The sequence below is a fragment of the Macrobrachium nipponense genome, chromosome 10 (genome assembly GCF_015104395.2).
Source record: "Macrobrachium nipponense isolate FS-2020 chromosome 10, ASM1510439v2, whole genome shotgun sequence".
NCBI classification, from domain to species: Eukaryota; Metazoa; Arthropoda; class Malacostraca; order Decapoda; family Palaemonidae; genus Macrobrachium; species Macrobrachium nipponense.
In genome coordinates, this window is record NC_087204.1 from 81,170,545 (window position 1) to 81,189,732 (window position 19,188).

The 19,188-nt window shown below is 36.7% G+C and overlaps 1 pseudogene; it reads right to left on the reverse strand.

Moving 5' to 3' along the window:
* LOC135224015 (uncharacterized) overlaps window positions 1-19,188 on the reverse strand; it is a 41,774-nt pseudogene that overhangs the window by 12,877 nt on the left and 9,709 nt on the right.

Genomic DNA, 19,188 nt, shown 5'->3' on the forward strand with positions numbered 1-19,188 from the left:
CCACTAAGTAGTTATCTACATCCCTGGAGACTCCAATGCTGCCTCCACTAAGTAGTTATCTGTGACCTGGAGACTCCAATGCTTACCTCCAGTAAGTAGTTATCTACATCCCTGGAGACTTAAATGCTCCCACCACTAAGTAGTTATCTGTGTCCTGGAGACTCCAATGCTGCCTCCACTAAGTAGTTATCTGTGACCTGGAGACTCCGGAGTAATGCTGCATCCAGTAAGTAGTTATCTGTGACCTGGAGACTCCGGAGTAATGCTGCATCCACTAAGTAGTTATCTACATCCCTGGAGACTTCAATGCTGCCTCCACTGAGTAGTTATCTGTGACCTGGAGACTCCAATGCTCCCTCCACTAAGTAGTTATCTACTTCCCTGGAGACTTCAATGTTGCCTCCACTAAGTAGTTATCTGTGAACTGGAGACTCCAATGCTGCCTCCAGTAAGCAGTTATCTACATCCCTGGTGACTTCAATGCTCCCTCCACTAAGTAGTTGTCTGTGACCTGGAAACTCCAATGCTGCATCCAGTAAGTAGTTATCTATATCCTTGCAGACTTCAATACTGCCTCCACTAAGTAGTTATCTGTGTCCTGAAGACTTCAATGCTTCCTCCACTAAATAGTTATCTGTGTCCTGGAGACTCCAATGCTCCCTCCACTAAATAGTTACCTACATCCCTGGAGACATCAATGCTGTCTCCACTAAGTAGATATCTGTGACCTGGAGACTCCAATGCTACCTCCAGTAAGTAGTTATCTACATCCTTGGAGACTTCAATGCTGCCTCCACTAAGTAGTTATCTGTGTCCTGAAGACTTCAATGCTCCCTCCACTAAATAGTTATCTGTGTCCTGGAGACTCCAATGCTCTCTCCACTAAATAGTTATCTACATCCCTGGAGACATCAATGCTGTCTCCACTAAGTAGTTATCTGTGACCTGGAGACTCCAATGCTGCCTCCAGAAAGTAGTTATCTGACCTGGAGACTTCAATGCTCTCTCCACTAAGTACCTTACCTTACAGACCTTACAGTTCGTTCAGGTTGCCCCAGGTCCCTCAGTGTGAGGCACCTCTAATGTCTACCAGAGAGTTGCTAGTACATCTTCCGGTATTTTTTGCATCTCCCAATCTTGGATGGTCTGGGATGCACCAAAAGAAGGAACAAAAAGTTTGTGCATCCTGTTGCTTTACTTTCAAAAACACTTTCATCTCATAATTATATCCCGAGCTGTCAGAAAGCTATATCTCCATCTTATAAACATATACTATGATAGGTTGTAACGGATTTCATTGCTTCAAAAGGAAAATTAAGCTTGGTGAAATGCCAGTCAAATCAAATTAACTCAGAAAATTAAATAACAGGTTAATCATTTGTAAGCCTTTTGGCTACCACGTCAAGGGCAACACTAAATTTTGTTAGACCTAAGTACAGCTGCTTTCTAATCATGAGGAGAATGAATGAGTTAGGTTCTATGACCAAAACAAAAACCCCTCCCATAAAAATCAAGAACAAGAAACAAGATACTAGAATATCAAGGGTTGACCTTTAAGCAAAGGCAAACAGAACTTATTAGACTGCAGTTCCAGAGCTTTGTAAAAGAGGGGAAAGAATTGTCATGTGACCGTTGAAATTTTAGGATTACTGATTTTTCCACGCCACATCTCGTGATGAGTGACCCTGGGAGGTTGCAGGGCTACCTGAGGATGGAGGGAGGGTGGCACTGGAGGATAGGTAAGGGACGGGGGCGGGTGGCGGCTGGAGAATCAGTAATGGGGGTGGGGGAGCCGTTGGTTGAACGGACTCTTCATCTAATTTTATCCTAACGATAAGGAAAGCAAAAATCGACACTGATCCTCTAATCAGGGAAGGGTCAGGATAATACAAAGCTGCAGTTACTGGAATCGGGAACAGTGCTTGTTAAACATGAAAAAGAATGAATCCCACGAGACGAAAAACTGAAATGAAAACTCATATCGACAGCAAACTATTCTTTTTTATCCACTCTTGGGTTGGTATATAAGGACCATCAGGGTGGTTAAGGTGTGTTGTTACTCGGATGACTCGAGTTAAATACCGGCCTGAGAAATTTCCATCTAGGCTACTCTGGTGAGAAGTGGCTCGGATAAAAAACAAGTATGAGTGACAACACACTGGATACATTAGTTCCTTTATACATCTGGTGGTCTATAATTTTCCCCTAAAGCCTTCCATATTGTAACCTGTCAATGGCTATCATAGTTGCCTTTATGAAATTATATTTATAGGTCTTGGTATTTGCGGATTATAATTTCGTTACTTTATAAATAGATGGATTGTGTAAATCCAAAGCGTATTTCCATTCAAATAACGTTCTGAAATTGAAACCTAATAAATCAGATCTACCATGAACAAAAGTAGGATCCCAGCAAGCGCCTGCACAGTCACACCTGAATGGAACAAAGGTTGACGATTATGGTTAATAAGGACTGAATATGATTTTTACCTTTGCTATTTTTATTGCTCTCTTACTTTACTATTTTTCTATTTGTTTAACATCGACTCAGTTCACTGGTAATTTGAACTATTATTCGTATATCATTAACATTGTCTACAGTAGTGATTAGAAAATATGAACGTTGGCATCAATAGCTCGACCATTCACATCCGTCGTTACAAGACAAAAAGGCTTCATTGCTGTGTTACTAGACCATTATCATGAAACAGAAGGGGATGGGGTAAAGGAACACTTTGAGGCAACTGTACCATCCGGCAATATGAATCCATGGTCAAGAGAATTATTTCTAAAAAGCTTAACTAGATGTAGTAGAGCATCCGCAAACACGTATAGTATTTGCTGTTGCCCATTGGATTTATAAAGGACCTTCCTCGTGGTAGCCTAGGGATAGAGCTTATTTTGGGTCAGCGCTGACAACACCTCCTATACTCTTCGGACCTTGAGTTGAACAATATTAATAATAGTAAATGAAAGAACAAAGCTTTTCACAATAAAACTTAGCACAAATGATTAACAAAATCATTCGTCATTGCGGTGATACACAGCTAACGATGTAGAGGGAGGTAGCGTTTAAATTTTTTTAGGAATAATGAATGAATGATTTTAAGTTATTGTGCGTCGTGGTATTGTTGAGGAGAGAAGAAGAGGCAGTAAAATCTTTACTATAATATGTACGTAAAAGCAGTACCAATTCACATAAAAATGATATTTCACAATAAATTTAACAATGATAAAACATTAAAACAAATGCAACACGGTAAAAAAAAAAGCTTGCTCGAGTCAGTGTTCCGTGAGAGAGAGAGAGAGCGAAGGTGAGAGAGAAGAGGATGGGGATAGGAGGGAGAGAGTAGAGAGAGAGAGAGAGAGAGAGAGAGAGAAGAACGGTTCTGCTTCTTACAACTGACTTATTAGCTGATCTGGGATGATTATTCCCCCATTTCTTTCACTTGACTCGATCTGCCCAAGTCACTTTTATTTTTGTTACGGTAAAATACCAATCTAGTGATAATTGCTGTTTACGATATTTTTACTACTGTAAAAGTAACTCAGCTCTGTAATAAACACTGGCGCCGCTTTCAGCTTCTGCATGCCTTCTATTGTTTGTTTAAACGGCTTCCTTGTGAAAAGTTATTTTTATTTCTCTTTCCTTTTCTTGCATTCTTGACTTATTACTTATTTGTTTGTAAAATCCTCAAGTTTGTTTTAAAAGTCTGGCGTTTGCCAACAGTAAGTTGATGTGTAAACACGCTGATTTCTCTCTCTCTCTCTCTCTCTCTCTCTCTCTCTCTCTCTCTCTCTCTCAGACACAATCGGACACACACACACACTATCGATTCCTTTAATTATCTTTGTACCTAATATGAATAGAATGTATTTTGCTATCAACCTTTGCATACTGCAATCAATTCGGTTTGCTCAAGAGGGTTCCCGTCTCTCCTCCCGTGTGCTTGCGTGTGCGCATGTGTATCTGTATATATATGATTGCACGAACTAAACTCATCATAAGTCACGTAAGGAGACAAGTACGAAAAATTCCCAACTGACAGGGATATTCACTTACTGCAGAAGTGACAGTCTTTGTGCACACCAGGGAATACGAGGGGTTAACCGAATTGCCCCAGAATAGAACGACGTCATTAGGGTCAGCCAAATTAAATCTGGCGTCGACCATATAACCGAGTCTATTCTCAAATCCTATTCCTTCCGAGTTGATTGACGACGAAGAACCGAAAGCGAAGGGACACCAGTTTCCCTTAAATGAAATGGCCGGCCTCTGGGCTTCCGTAATTGGTTGAGGAAACCGGGAGATGGCAAGAGAACTCTAGTAGTCAGTTGCTAAAAGCATTGATTTTAATGCACATGGGATTTTAATGCTGTTGCCCTGATTACTAAAAGGAATAGGCACAAGTAACAAGATAATCCTTAAAAAGGATTTTTTTAAAAAAATCAAGCCACTTATCCAACTCAAGGACAATTTTCTAAGAGATTTAGTTGCCAATGCCATTGCTTATTGCCGCTTTATTGTCGTTCTATTTCATTCCTAAAATGGAATTTACCTTTAAATTCTAACCTTTATAATATGAGCCTTAATTAGATGACATGAAAGGGAAGTATTTAAAGATGGCTGAATTACTTAGCTGAACATATGGTCTACAATGACATCATAAAAAAAATTGACGAGAAAATACAATATTCCGCATACGGACACGGTAAATAAAATGCCTAATTTATGGTTTAAGTCACACAATACACTATCAATGGTCCATTTACTCAAAAGACAGACTAATTCTTAAATAAAATCGGCCCTAAACATTAACACAGAAACTGAACGTTTAACATTTGTTAAACAAATTAAGGTACCCACACAAATTTGATTAATTGAAAGGCAATCATAAAATCTTATTTTTATAATACCCTTGAATGACACTTTCTTTTCTCTGTTTTTAATTCCTATATCAAGTATGATTAATCACAGATTCGTTGTCATTTGCCTGTTATTGAATTGATAGCATGGCAAAAAAAAATAGCTTAAAGCACTTATCGATAGTTAAGCGTATAAAATAACGTTCTAGGTAATTAGTTCCATAACGATTTTTATATTTTACAAAAATATTTGCCCACTTTCATTGTCCAATCAACCACATAGCCTAGTCGACCTTTCTCAAAAAAGTTTACGATGATTTCACTGGAGTAAGGGTATTTTCCATAGTCACCCTCTAAACAACTTCATTTTCTATGAAAGAAGTATTATATAATATAGAAAATGAGAAGCTGTTCAGTATTTGAGGCTTAACTAAGGTGTTTATTATGTCTGTGACTGCTTTCTATCTACAAAAAAAAAAAAAAAAAAAAAAATTACAAACAACTCATGGGAACGCAGGCCTTACGTATATTAAACAATTATGATTGCATATAGATCAAGACATGGTTTATACATGAGCAAAGGAATATGTGACTTTCAGAACAAGGATAAAAATATCTATCTATAAGTAACCATTAGAAAAAATTTACAGCCCTAACTATTGTGAAGAAGTGAGTTTGGACGAAGATTATAAATTCTTCGATAATACTTGTCGTGGACGGAGAATATGTAAATGAACACAGAATTGTCATCGTTCACATACTTGTGCAGGCATGTCAGATAATGATTTTTGAATATTTATTATATTATGTATGAAAATAAATTAACTGAAATTTCCAGCAGTTTTTTTTTTTCTTTTTTCTTTTTTTTTTTTTTTTTTTTTTTTTTTTTTTTTTTTTTTCTTTTTTTTTTTTCCTTTTTTTTTTTTTTTTTTTTTTTTTTTTTTTTTCTTTGGATCCAGTTTATAATCTTGCATGCTTACATAAATGTTGCATGAATGTCTTGTGAACGTTACACTTTGCAACGTTGTATGGCCATTATACTTGCAATATAAAGCCTGCTGGGAAATTGTGGAAAACAGTGTCAGACCATGTGAACACTGTCAAGAAGAAACACAGCAACCACTCCTTCACTACCTGCTGGAATGCAGAGAAACAGCACAGCTAAGAGGTGCAGCACAAAATGCAGTACCTGCACAAGATGCTGAGCATGCAGCTGCCACAGTCACAAAGACAATCATTGAAAACTTAGAAGAGCATGCCCAGGTGCTCTACAACCTACCTCCACCAAGGTAATCAAACTAATAAGTGAAATCAATCACCCTCATCACATCCCCTCATTGTAAGGCTCTATCCACATCATCCACTATCATTCTTTTAAAAACTTTACCTACAACTGAAATCCTCCCGCAGGGACCCAAGGGAGTAAAGGGTTGGACAACCCCACCTGCACCGCTTCTCTGATTTTCGAAAGCCTTACACTCATTCAAACTTCTTCTATAATATGACATGATGGCCCTCTCTTACTGACACCATCATCCTTCCCCTGTCCACTCCTATCTCTACAACTAAAGATATTTCCAATTTCAAAAAACTAACCATGTACCTAAAGAATCTTTTCAGATCACCTACGGGCCGAACAAGGGAAAGGCCCGTGCCAACAAGAAGTGTTGGCTTAATACAACAACAACAATTGCAATGTTGCAGTCACGTTCCTGTAACCATACAAATTGACGTTGCTGCAACATATCAGACCAACGTTACTGCAATTTGAATGCAACGTGGCTGCAACATCCCAGCAACGTACATTTGTTAGCTGGGAGGCCACTATTTGCTTTTACCTAATAGAGTTCCCTGCTAACCTCCTTCTGGACCGCCCTCATACTATTGGTGCCCGGGAGCTCTCCATCCTATTGGTGCCCGGGGGTGTGTCGAACCCAAATCAAGTTCCTTCACGGAAAATCCTGCCGACCTTCAGAGGACCAGTTCCGAGCCAATTAAGTATGTCCAAGGATATAAGGATGATATTTCTCCACAGAGGAGCGAATCCAGAGCCTCTGCGTAGTTTTCTCTGTCAGTGCTATGGTATGTCATCCTCTGGAGAGTTGCAGAGTCCTTATAATCTATCCCATTTGGCGAGGATAAACTTAAAGTGGGGAACCTTCAAGACTAACTTATAAAAAGGGGGAACCTATAAGTCTAAAGTTCCCAAACTATATCAAGGCCATTTTGAAAGAGAAATTGTTAAAGTATTTCTCAAAGAATTTTTGTAATATTAAAAACAATGTATTTTATATGAAAATGTATGTAGTTCTAGATTTGTTGTAATATTTTGTAAATAATTTATTGAATAAAAACTTGAAAGAAAAAAACTATTCTGAACCTCATCATGCGTGGTAACAGCAATGCAGTGTTAGATTAACTCAAGTTGCAAAGTTGAAGGAAAAAACTACCTAGACTTATCAATACCTGCACTCAAACCAATTACAACCCAAGAACTACGGAATGCAGCAACAACCACCAGTAGAAGTAGCGCAAGTTTCGAGTCGAGAGAAAGAGACGCAAACCGACCAGAAAGAGTCCACAGTCCTTATTCTCATCCTACTCCTAACCTCGACCCCAAACCTTGCAGTTGCTTTCGATCTATCTGCGTTCCAGTGCTCCAAAATACCAACAACCGAAAGAAATGATGACTGACTCGATGTGAGCTCGGGTACTTCAGGTACAAATTCGTGTAGATCATCACCAACGTAACAGGAGGAGAGTACTTATCATGTGCAAGTTATAAAGCCATTGATAGAATTTCTCAACAACGCCCAACAACATTATGGGACAATTCCTGCCCCGACGGTCCCCCTAGATGCTAATCACTTTGTCAATTCCCTTTTCTCCTTCTAATGCCTTTCCTTTCCCTGTTCGGCCGGATAACGTTCAAAGAAAATCCTTCCACTGAAGCCTTTACCTTTCCTTCATCACCAACCTGACGCGGACACACAAACAAAACAATTTCACAGCCCTCATTTGAGAGGGAAACAGAGGGCAAGTGCCATCAAATACTCTGACTGCAAGCAGTTCTTGAGAGACTAATGTAACCGCACTTCCTCACTCAGTCGAGGTGAAAAACCAGTTCTCCACTAAATTACTTTTCCTTCTTCACCGTCGATCCCTGATCCTAAGGATAGATGACTTTTGCATTACTTTTCTCAGCAGAGTATTACGATACTCTTACTTTTCCTTACTGGTCATCGACCACTCACCATGATTCCTTATTATCATATTATCATCCTTTCCCTCTGACTGACAGGTACCTGAGACTTTGAGGCGGTTAAAGTCCTAACTAGAAATGTTAACTTTGTGCGCGATTAATGTTTACTTGCATTCTATAAAATTTTACTAATTTTATCATGAACATTTCATCCCTTAAAAATCATTGAGTGATACTTGCGGACGGTTCTATGAACAAGAGCGCATACTGGAATTATTATTAATAGTATTTATTTATTTATTTTTTTGGTCTATCACAGTCCTCCAATTCGACTCGGTGGTATTTATAGGTGTGGGGTTCCGGGTTGCATCCTGCCTCCTTAGGAGTCCATCACTTTTCTTACTATGTGCGCCGTTTCTAGGATCACACTCTTCTGCATGAGTCCTGGAGCTACTTCAGCACATTTACTTCATAACAGTGCTACTGTTAGCGAATCTGGTTGCTATCGGCAGATAAAGGGGATCAGGGATCAATTGTGAATGTGAAAGATATCTGTTGAAACACAACTTATGAAAAAGTGACAAGCTAGAGACCATCCGTCGATGATCGAAGTCATAACTGCTACTATTAGGAAATACAATCCTACCACCACGTACCCTGTATCTGAAATATATAAATATCTGGCAGAAGCAGACAACCACACCGGAGAACGGTATTCCAGTAAAGAAGTACCAGTGACCTAAAACAGTTTCCATTGATTTTATCACTGTTATAAATGTAAAAGGCCTTGCTGAAACTTTCATTAGTCGATTCTCAAAAGTTAGATATGTGAGCCAAAAGTTACACCTAGAACAGTTAAAGCTTCAGACTCATTCAGAAAAGTTCCATAAACTGAAGGGGAGGATGGGATGGGATATCTGTACAAGATCTGCTAATCAATCTTGTTTTGGTTTTATTGAAGTTCAGCCTTATACCCCACAAACTACACCATTCCTTGATCCGGTCTATGTCCTAGTAAGACTGTGGACAGCTTCATTACCCTTAAGTGGAGACTTTATTATACTAGAAGTAGTCTTAAAACATACCTACCCACTCCAAGATTCTGAGGTTTATAAATAAGTGCCTTGTGATTCACTAAAATCTATTTGAATTTCTCTGCATTCAAAACCCTTTTCAAGGTTCCCTTGCAAATGGCATCTAATTTCTAAAAGAGCATCGCAAGTACCTACCTAACTGTTTCCTGTATACAGTGACTATCGGCTAACAGTCCTTTAGGTTACACATATTTATACAGTAGCTTAAAACTAAGTCTTTAGCAACTTTGGATAGCACAGGGAGAACAGAGATTGGCTTGTAGTTACCGCTGTCTACAGATATGCCACTCTTTGTGACAGGCAATGTACTCGTATTCCTAAGCTTGCGCTCAAAGATACTGTGTCGACATCAAAATCTATAGAATCTACCACGGAATTTATCATTCTTGGGGAACAACACTTAAAAAACTTATTTTAAAAGACAAAGGGACGAAACCATCAGGATTTTCCCCAACTGTCAAGATTATCCAGAAATTTCTTGACATACCTAGAGTGAAGTGCAAATTATGTCAGAATATCTTCAAGATGACAAGTAGGGAGAGTGACATCCTCAGCCGATTGCTTAGCTTCAAAAGGTCGATGAAGCAGCTTATCCTTTTCCCTACGGCCAGTAATTAATCTACCATCATCTGTGGTGACCCAGATATGGATAATGCCAATTTAGTCCACCACAAATGGTGCCGAGTAATTCCCTTAAGTTTCCTCTTCAAGGAATCATTGTGATTTTTCTCAGCCGTATGAGAAGTTGTATTCGCAATAGCACGGCGAGACTCAACAAAAACGATGTAATTTTCATTTGAACGTTTTTGTGTCCATGCGTTAAATTTGGTCTGTTTGTTAGGGTAGGCTCGTCTACAAGTATCCTCAAATCATGGCTGGTCATTTGTCCTAAACTTTATGATCTTTCTAGGGAAATAACTTATTAAAATAGCCATCTGCATTTAATTTAACTTCTTGGGATCAAGATCTAATATAGCTTCTGAACATTAAGTGCCTGACAAGCTTTAGTAATGCGACCCCAGTTGACGCTGGATTTCAGCCAGACCCTTATTCCAATGATGGAATTAGGATTATACGGACTGACAGATTTGTCCATCTCAATGGCGCAATGATCATTAGTGCCTAAATATCCGCAGACCTTGGACTTGACAATAGCTGGAACGTCTGTGAATATAAAGTCTAATCTATTGCCACAAATGTGAGTGGGTTCCTCGATTAGCAGGACACAGTAGAATGATATACAGAACTCAAGAGCAGACCGGCCATGTTGATCTGTGGAATTTTAATTTAGACACTCGCTGTGCTTTGCATTAATCTCTCCACAAATAACGATTGAAGCATTTGACTCCTGTGACTGAGCAATACTAATCCTTTGCAAAAGACAATCATATATGAAATTGTCGATATCTGGATTGCGGTAAACAGCAAATATGTAAACATAGTAGAACTAACTGAGAACTTCAGGAAAATTATACTCCCAAATTTTTCTGACGATAAATAGGTCGTCCAGACCTTTTGACCTTGTCCAGATTAGAGTATATAGCTATAGCGCTATAACGGGAACGCTGCAGGGGTCATTTGCGGCAGGAAATGCGACGGAATGTCTGGATAAATAAATAAATAAAAAAAAAAAAAGATGGGGATCTTTTATTCTAAAATGCCCCAATTATTCTGAATCTCATAATGCGAGACTCAAAAGACGTAGTGTTAGATTAACTCAAATTGCACAGTTGAAGGCAAAAAAAACAAAGCTATCTAGACCGACACAAACATAATTACAACGCAAGAACCACGGAATGAAGCAACAGAACCACTAGTAGATAGCGACAGTTTCGAGTCAAGAGAAAGAAACAAACCGAGCAGCTAACGGCCACAGCCCCTCCTTTCATCCTCAATCCTCATTCGACTCCTAATCCCGAGCCCAAAACTTGAAGTTGCCCCTCTATCTGGATTCCACAATACAAGCTTTCTACCTTAGGCCCGTACCTAGAGTTGTTTTTTTTTCTTTATTTTTATGTGGCGGGGGGTGGGGGTTGGGGGAGGGGGCGGTCGTTTTTCCTAAAGCTGTTATTTTTTTTCTACAAATGTCATTGCATATATAAGTATATACAAGATGAAATACTTGAAAATGTTATTTTAGTTATATTATGAAGAAAAACTGGGGTTGCAGTCTATGCCCTTCCACCCGATCAGATGTTATTCAAAGTCCTGACTATGGTTAACAGAATTTTACTTATAATGTTGAAAGTTTGCACTGAAATAAAAGCATATGTCTTCAGTTTTATTGATTAATCTATTTATTATTTTAATAATAACATGCATATTACTGTATTTCTTATGTTATAAACTTTGACTTATTAAAAAAACTAATTATTTATTACTTTGTAAGTACAGTTCAATGAAAAGGATAGTCACAGAAAGTATGGAATTCCAGAAATTTGTGGGCGGGGCGGGGGGGGGGCGATGGTCGTTCGACCCCCCTGACAACAGTATACAGGCCTGTACATTACTGGCCTGGGAAAAGACCAATTAGAAGTAATGATAAATCAAGAGAGCTTAGGTACTTCTTGTGCAAAGGAAATACAAATTCTTGGAGATCATCCGCAACTAACAGAACAGAGTACTTAACACTGAAAGGGCAAAGCTCAATAACACTATGGGATTTGCCGTCCCTACGATCATCTTGGCAAGCAGCGCTAAGGTAGTTGTTAGTCACTTTACGAATTTCCCTTTCTCTTTTTAATGCATTTCTTGTCACTATTCGGTCTCCTAACGTCTAACGACCGAATCTTTCAACCATCGCATTGTCTTCCACTTTAGCTATTACTACTTTCTTTATCGCCTTATACTGAGGTATGGATATAGACCAAAACATAATTATAGGCTTACATGCTACAATCCTCTCATGAGTGGCAAACGCAAGACGAGTTGATCATCAAATACTCTGGCTGCACACGATTCTCCATGAGAGAAACAACTCCACAACTTTCCTCACTCAAAACGAAAATCCTATTTCTCTAATACATAACATTTTTTCATTTCCATTGTCGATCCCCACTCTAAAGATAAATGGTTTTGCTTTACTTTTCTCGGTAAGTTAATTACGGTATGGAATCTTTAGAAGTTTATTTTTTGGGGTTTCCCTATTACAATAAACTATTCAGTTTCCCTACTGGCCATTTATGACTCACGACTCACTACTATCACGCTTTCCCTACTACTGATGGGGACGTGAGGGTTTGAAGGGGTTTTTAATCTTTCCTGTAGAGTTTTTAACTTATTGTGACTATTTATACTTGCATTCTATAAATTTTTACTCATTTTATCCATGCCAATTTCGTCACTTCAAATCACTGAATGACGCTTGTAGGTTATTTCTAGCTATGAACAAGAGCGCATATTGGCATAGCGCCATTTTAATCATAATAATAAAACAACAGTTCATCAATTGGGAAAATTTTTGAGTTAATGAAGCAACAGTGTTTCCAGCCGCATGGGAATGAATTATAAACCAAATAAAAGTTGGTAAATATCTCGGGTACCGGTAAATGGGAAGTTGATTTTAGTATGACTTCCTTATTAAGCTAATTATAGATATAGCAGCATAAGAAATCCATATACAAAATACCAACGATTATCATTCATACTAGTTTTAAGCTTCTCTCGATCAAATATTCATTACTGGAACCAAATTAATTAAGAGAATAACTTTCTCGAGTCACCGTAGACGTCAGTCCATTTTCTCTATATTTTAATTGTCATAGAAAATGGACAATCTTGTAGTTTTCAGGCATAGCATTTATAATTTTATATATTTGTACCCAACAAATAGTTACCTGCCACAACAAACCAAGATTTACACATGTATGGAAATAAGTAACTTAAATATAAGGGACAATAATAATTATAGGAAAATAAGTTTTAATATACGGTATAAAAATAATTATATATAAAATCCATACATAAAAAATAGATATACCTATCTATAAGAGTACATTTGGCCCTTTATAATGCTTTTATTACCATGATCTAGTCTCTCAATTTAAGATAAGAGATAAATCTTATAAACATCTAAGAACACAAGACAGACGCAGTACGAACAGAGCTGCATCATCTAGTACCAAATCCTTCGTATTGTGCACATAAAAAAGTTACAACCACCATTCTGCATTATTTACTAACCTTAGTCCAGTGCTAAGAAATACACAACGATAACAAAAACCAACAGGCATTAACCAAGGAATTATTGTCTAGATGTGACAGCAACATTACTGCATCATAATTTTTAGCTAAGGTATTAATTTGTACCGTTCACACCAATAAAGGGGCTAAGAAAGAGCCAGTTACAAGCGCAACAACAGAGCATAATTTGTCAGCCCAGTGATCCCTGAGAAAGGGAGACTTGCAAAACCAATAACACTGGATCATTTATCAGCAGTCGTGTGTCAAGTTGGTTAAGATGAATGTGGTACAGTACAACTATAGCCAAAGGTGAAAGACATGTTGGTGAAATGACTTCCGTAATAAGATTTGAAGCATTTATGCAAGTGTAAATTTTTCATGATTACACAAACTTAACTCTACAATAAGTCACACAAGGAGGTAAGTACGAATTCCCGACTGGCAGGAATATTCACTTGCGGCAGAAGTGCATGTCAGTCAGTGTCTGTGTGCGCAGGGGAATAGGAGAGGTTAACCGAATTGTCCCAGAATAGAACCACATCATTAGGGTTGGCCAAATTAAATCTGGCGTCGACCTTATAACTAAGTCTATTCTCAAATCCTATTCCCTCCGAGTTGATTGACAGCGAACAACGGGAAAGCGAACGGGCAGGTTGCCATTAAATGAAATGGCCCGGCCCGTGGTAAGTCGCCGAATGTCTGATTTTTGTCTTTGCTTTGAATACTTAAGGCACAAATATTTGCAGGCATACACAACAAGAACTAAAAATAAATGTATCTAAGTGAAGGAAGGATCTACTATGACCAAATTCAATTCATTCAGTTAAAACGACTTGCGGAGCTTTGTCGACGGGCTTTAGCAGAGTCAGTCATAGATGTGAAAGCAGTTATCAATTTATGGAAGGAAAAAGTGGACTAGAACGGGGCTGAGCTATTGCGATCATTGCATAAAAAACTATTTCCATAAAAAGAATACATTTTCAGAGATTAAATTGCGCACATACACATTACACATGCATGTGTGTGTATGTGTGAAATTCAATCTATGAAAAGTATTTTTATGGAAATAATATATATTATATATAATATATATATATATATAATATATATATATATTAAATTATATCATATATATAATACACATTTATTTATACAACACACACACACATAGGTGTTCAATATGAATGAAGATAGTTCAAAGCAAGTTTGACATTTGACATGATAACATCAAAGACATGATTACATCAGAGACGATTAATTACCTTTTTCCATTTGTATAATCTCGTATACAAAATGGACTATATATTAGTTTTGATAGCATTTTCCTTTATCACTCAAAAAATTTTACATGTTAACATTATCAAAAGCGATTTAAAAAATAAATGATATTTCATTGCAACCATCATTTCGCACTATATATAACTATATATATATATATATATATATATATATATATATATATATATAATACACACACATATATATATATATATATATATATATATTATATATATATATATATAATATATATATATATATATATATATATATATATATATATATATATATATATATATATATATCGTGTTGTGTGTATGAAGTGATGTCTGCAATAAAATATCTTTTGTTCTTTAAGTCGCTTTAGATACACAGATTATTTTACGTGACAGAGGGAAACGCTATCAAAAATGAATCTTAGTCTATTTTATATACAAGATTCAACAGAAATTGAAAAAAGAAGTTAATTTTGTTATATATAATCATATATGTGTTGTGTTTCCGCAAACAGGTCGTAAAACCATAGTAAAAGTTCAACAATGGTCACTTGAACTGTTGATAGTTTCTGAACCCCCAAGAATGAAAATACAACAGTATGACAGTTCATACACCTACTTAGATGGTTCATCAGCAGTGTGTCGAGTCCCTTGAAAAACAGGGTTGTTTACCTCTACGTTTCACGTATTTTGGCCCTTTCTGGATATTACGAAGCTTCTTTTCTTTTTTAGTATCTTCTTTCCCACTATCAATGCAACATTTCCTAAGCCTTCCTCATCCTTCCTCCTAACACGCAAAAATTATACATTCTTTTCATCAAAATATCTGTCATGACCAAGGGCATCAAAAACATACTGCATCTATCTTCTCACGTATACAAAAGTTTTTTAAAACCAATACACAACACCTATCCTGCCATTTTATAAACTTATCATTTACAACACACATTATAGATATAGATACAGATATAGATATAGATATAGCTATAGATATACAACGTAAATGAATCTTGGCAACAGCGCCAACTTTCATATCCACCCGTCATCAACACTTCACTTCTGTTAAGGAGACCTAGTTTAAACAATCCCTTCCTATATTCCCACCTTGCTTCCACTGATACCTCACGTGTCTTCCTGAACATATCAAAATATTAGGAAGAGATTTTGAACATACCTCGGTCCCTTCACTTCTTACACAATTAATACACACACACACACACACACACACACACACACACACACACACATATATATATATATATATATATATATATATATATATATATATATATATATATACAGATATAGATTTAGCTATAGATATACAACGTAAATAAAGAATCTTGGCAACAGCGCCACAAACTTTCATATCCACCCGTCATCAACACTTCACTTTTGTTAAGGAGACCTAGTTTAAACAATCCCTTCCTATATTCCCACCTTGCTTCCACTGATACCTCAGGTGTCTTGACCTGAACATATCAAAATATTGGAAGATATTTGAATATACCTCGGTCCCTTTACTTCTTACACAATTAATACACACACACACACACACACAACACACATATATATATATATATATATATATATATATATATATATATATATATATATATATATATATAATATATATTATATTTACATTATGATATATTCAAAAGCAACAGGAGGAAATTTGTATTAGATGTGCTAAAGTGGCTATACAAACAAATACACAGATGACTGATAAAAGATGAGCATCTGGGAGGGGGAAGTCCCTTAATGTTACTTATCAAGGGTGAATGTTGCAAATCTTGTTTTTCGTAAACACACCTGGAACACTCACCACAGATAGCAAATGAGGTTGCACCTCCTCCCTGGAGCTTATTCTTATTTTAGTGTTTTTAAGTTAGTTTATGCTTTCATATATAGTACTAGTGTATATAACGTAAATTTTTACCCCTAATATAGAGGTAGTTTTACAGGATGGCTTCAATGGGTCATAATTAATATAGATTTATACCATGTTGTGTCAGTGCCTGGTCAAGTTTTGTAAGTGTGTGTGTAATATATATGTCTATATATCTATATATATAATCTATATATAATTCTATATATATATATATTTATATATAATTCTATATAGATATATATACATATAATACATATACAAGCTGACCAACCTGGCAATGCCTGGGAAATCTCTGATTACAACCAATAAACTCACTCTCTCTCTCATTCCTGCCAAGACAGTTGCTTCTTTCACTACACACCCCCCTTCTTATTGGGGCTAAACTCTGACTTAAAGGGCTTCAGGAGTGTCACTATTCATCTCAGCAACCTCAAAACCTATGGATTAGACACTAGTATTAATACTTTTTAATTCATCTTTACATGTCATCCCCTTCCCACCCATCCTTCCTTGGAATGAAATTGGACTTGAAGGTTATTGAGAGTGTCACTATTCATCTCGGCAACCTTGAAAACTATGTATTAGGCAAAATATCTGTTGTTTTTGGTAATTTCTATGCCACCCCCTTCCTGCTCCTTCTCAACCAGACTTCCTATCAGCGCTAAAATTGGACTGTAAGGGTATTGAGAGTATCAGTATTCATCTCAGAGACCTCAAAATCTATGTATTAGACACCGATATCTGTTGTTTCCAATTATTTTTACCTGTCATGCCCTTTCTACCCACCGGTCCTTATTGGGGCTGAACTTGGACTTAAAGGGCATCAGGAGTGTAATTATTCTTCTCAGCAACCTAAAAATCTAAGGATTAGACACCAATATATGTCTTATGTCTTTTTAGGTTATTTTTTTATGATGTACTTTGAATTCAATGGCATTAGGCAAGTCTCTATTCTTCTCAGCGACCTTGTATATTATGGATTAGATACACATTCCTTTCCTAACAGGGCTTAACTCTGACTTCAAGGGCATCGGGAGTTTCACTATTTTTCTTAGCAACCTTGTAAACTGTTGTTTTTGGTTTTTCTTCCATGTCACCCCCTTCCCACCCAGAACTTGGATTTGAAAGGGCACCAGGAGTGGTCACTATTTACATCAACGACCTCGAAAACTATGGATTAGACACTAGTATCTGTCGTTTTGGTTATTTTTACATTTTATCACCTTCCCACTCCCTTATCAGCTCCCTCCCAATCAGGACAACTTTGACTTAAATGGTATCGTGAGCGTCATTATACATCTCATTGACTTCGATAACTGGATCAGACATTAATATCTGTCGTTTTATGTAATTTTTACATTTCCCCCTTTCTAAAGGGGGCCCCCTCTCTTGGGTGCCAGTGATGTCTTAACCCCACATTGTTCATTCCCAGATGGTAAGTCGAATGTATGTGGATTAACACTTTCAATGAAAGGCGCCTATTTACTTGCACATTATGCTATGTTACAAATGCTCTTTACAATCACTGGGATTTCTGTAGACCAGTAATTTACGATTACAGAGGCAAAGAGCCTGTGATTATGCTAATTGAGGAAGCTGCCGATTATCGTAGCTCATAGTAATTTTTATAATCCTACACATAAGCCATTTCTCTAACTAGATGATACACATTTCATGTAAAAGGAAATTAGAATAACTCATCCTTAGATATAAATCAAGAGCAGAAAATTTTTTATATGTAAAGCTTAATATCGGGGCATATTTATTTTGCGACCTGAAATATGTTTGTTAAAATCTCTTCCCTTGGACATTTGAACCACCAACCACTGAAGTAGCTGGCCAACGCTTTGTCAGCTGCGTAGTAGCTGCGAACAATTAAGTGACCCATTCGGATAAAGTTAACTAATGTTTAAATCATTCATGCGACTTGGGTAATAAAATATTTTCTAGCTTTGACTAGGATCACATTCAAATCTCAATAAGATAGAGGTTATGATTACGTTTTTTTATCACGTAGAAGTTCAATGCAACATACTATAATTATTATATTACTATTATTATTGTAAGTCCAGCATATATATTCGGCGGATCACGAAAAATGTTTGGAAAAATAATATTCAAAATCCAGAACCTTTAAATGGATTTGAAATATTCTGTATATCTTGGCCCTCCATGACATTTTCATGTAGAAACTTTTAACCTGGTAGTGGCACTAACAACACCGTCAAGCAAATTTTTTTTACGAATACAGGAGAGCGCATGTGCAATCGACGCGGATATTCAGTTCGTTTTATGAGTCAGGCACAGGCAATAAAGGAGGTTCGAGTGGCATAATTCGTAAAAATGGCTGCTGCAGTTGTAATAGATGTTCGAAATACTTTTATCTGTGGGGATTCTCTTTGACATTCTCGCGGTGTTGGAACGCAGTGGGAGACCTGGAAACTACAGCTATAAAACATTTGTATGATATATATATATATATATATAGTGTGTGTGTATTTAAATATATGTGCATATATGAGTGTCTATTAATAATGTGCATGAATAAGTATATATATATATATATATATATATATATATATATATATATATATATATATATATATATATATACTTATTCATGCACATATATTTAAATACACACACTAAATATATATATATTATATATATATATAT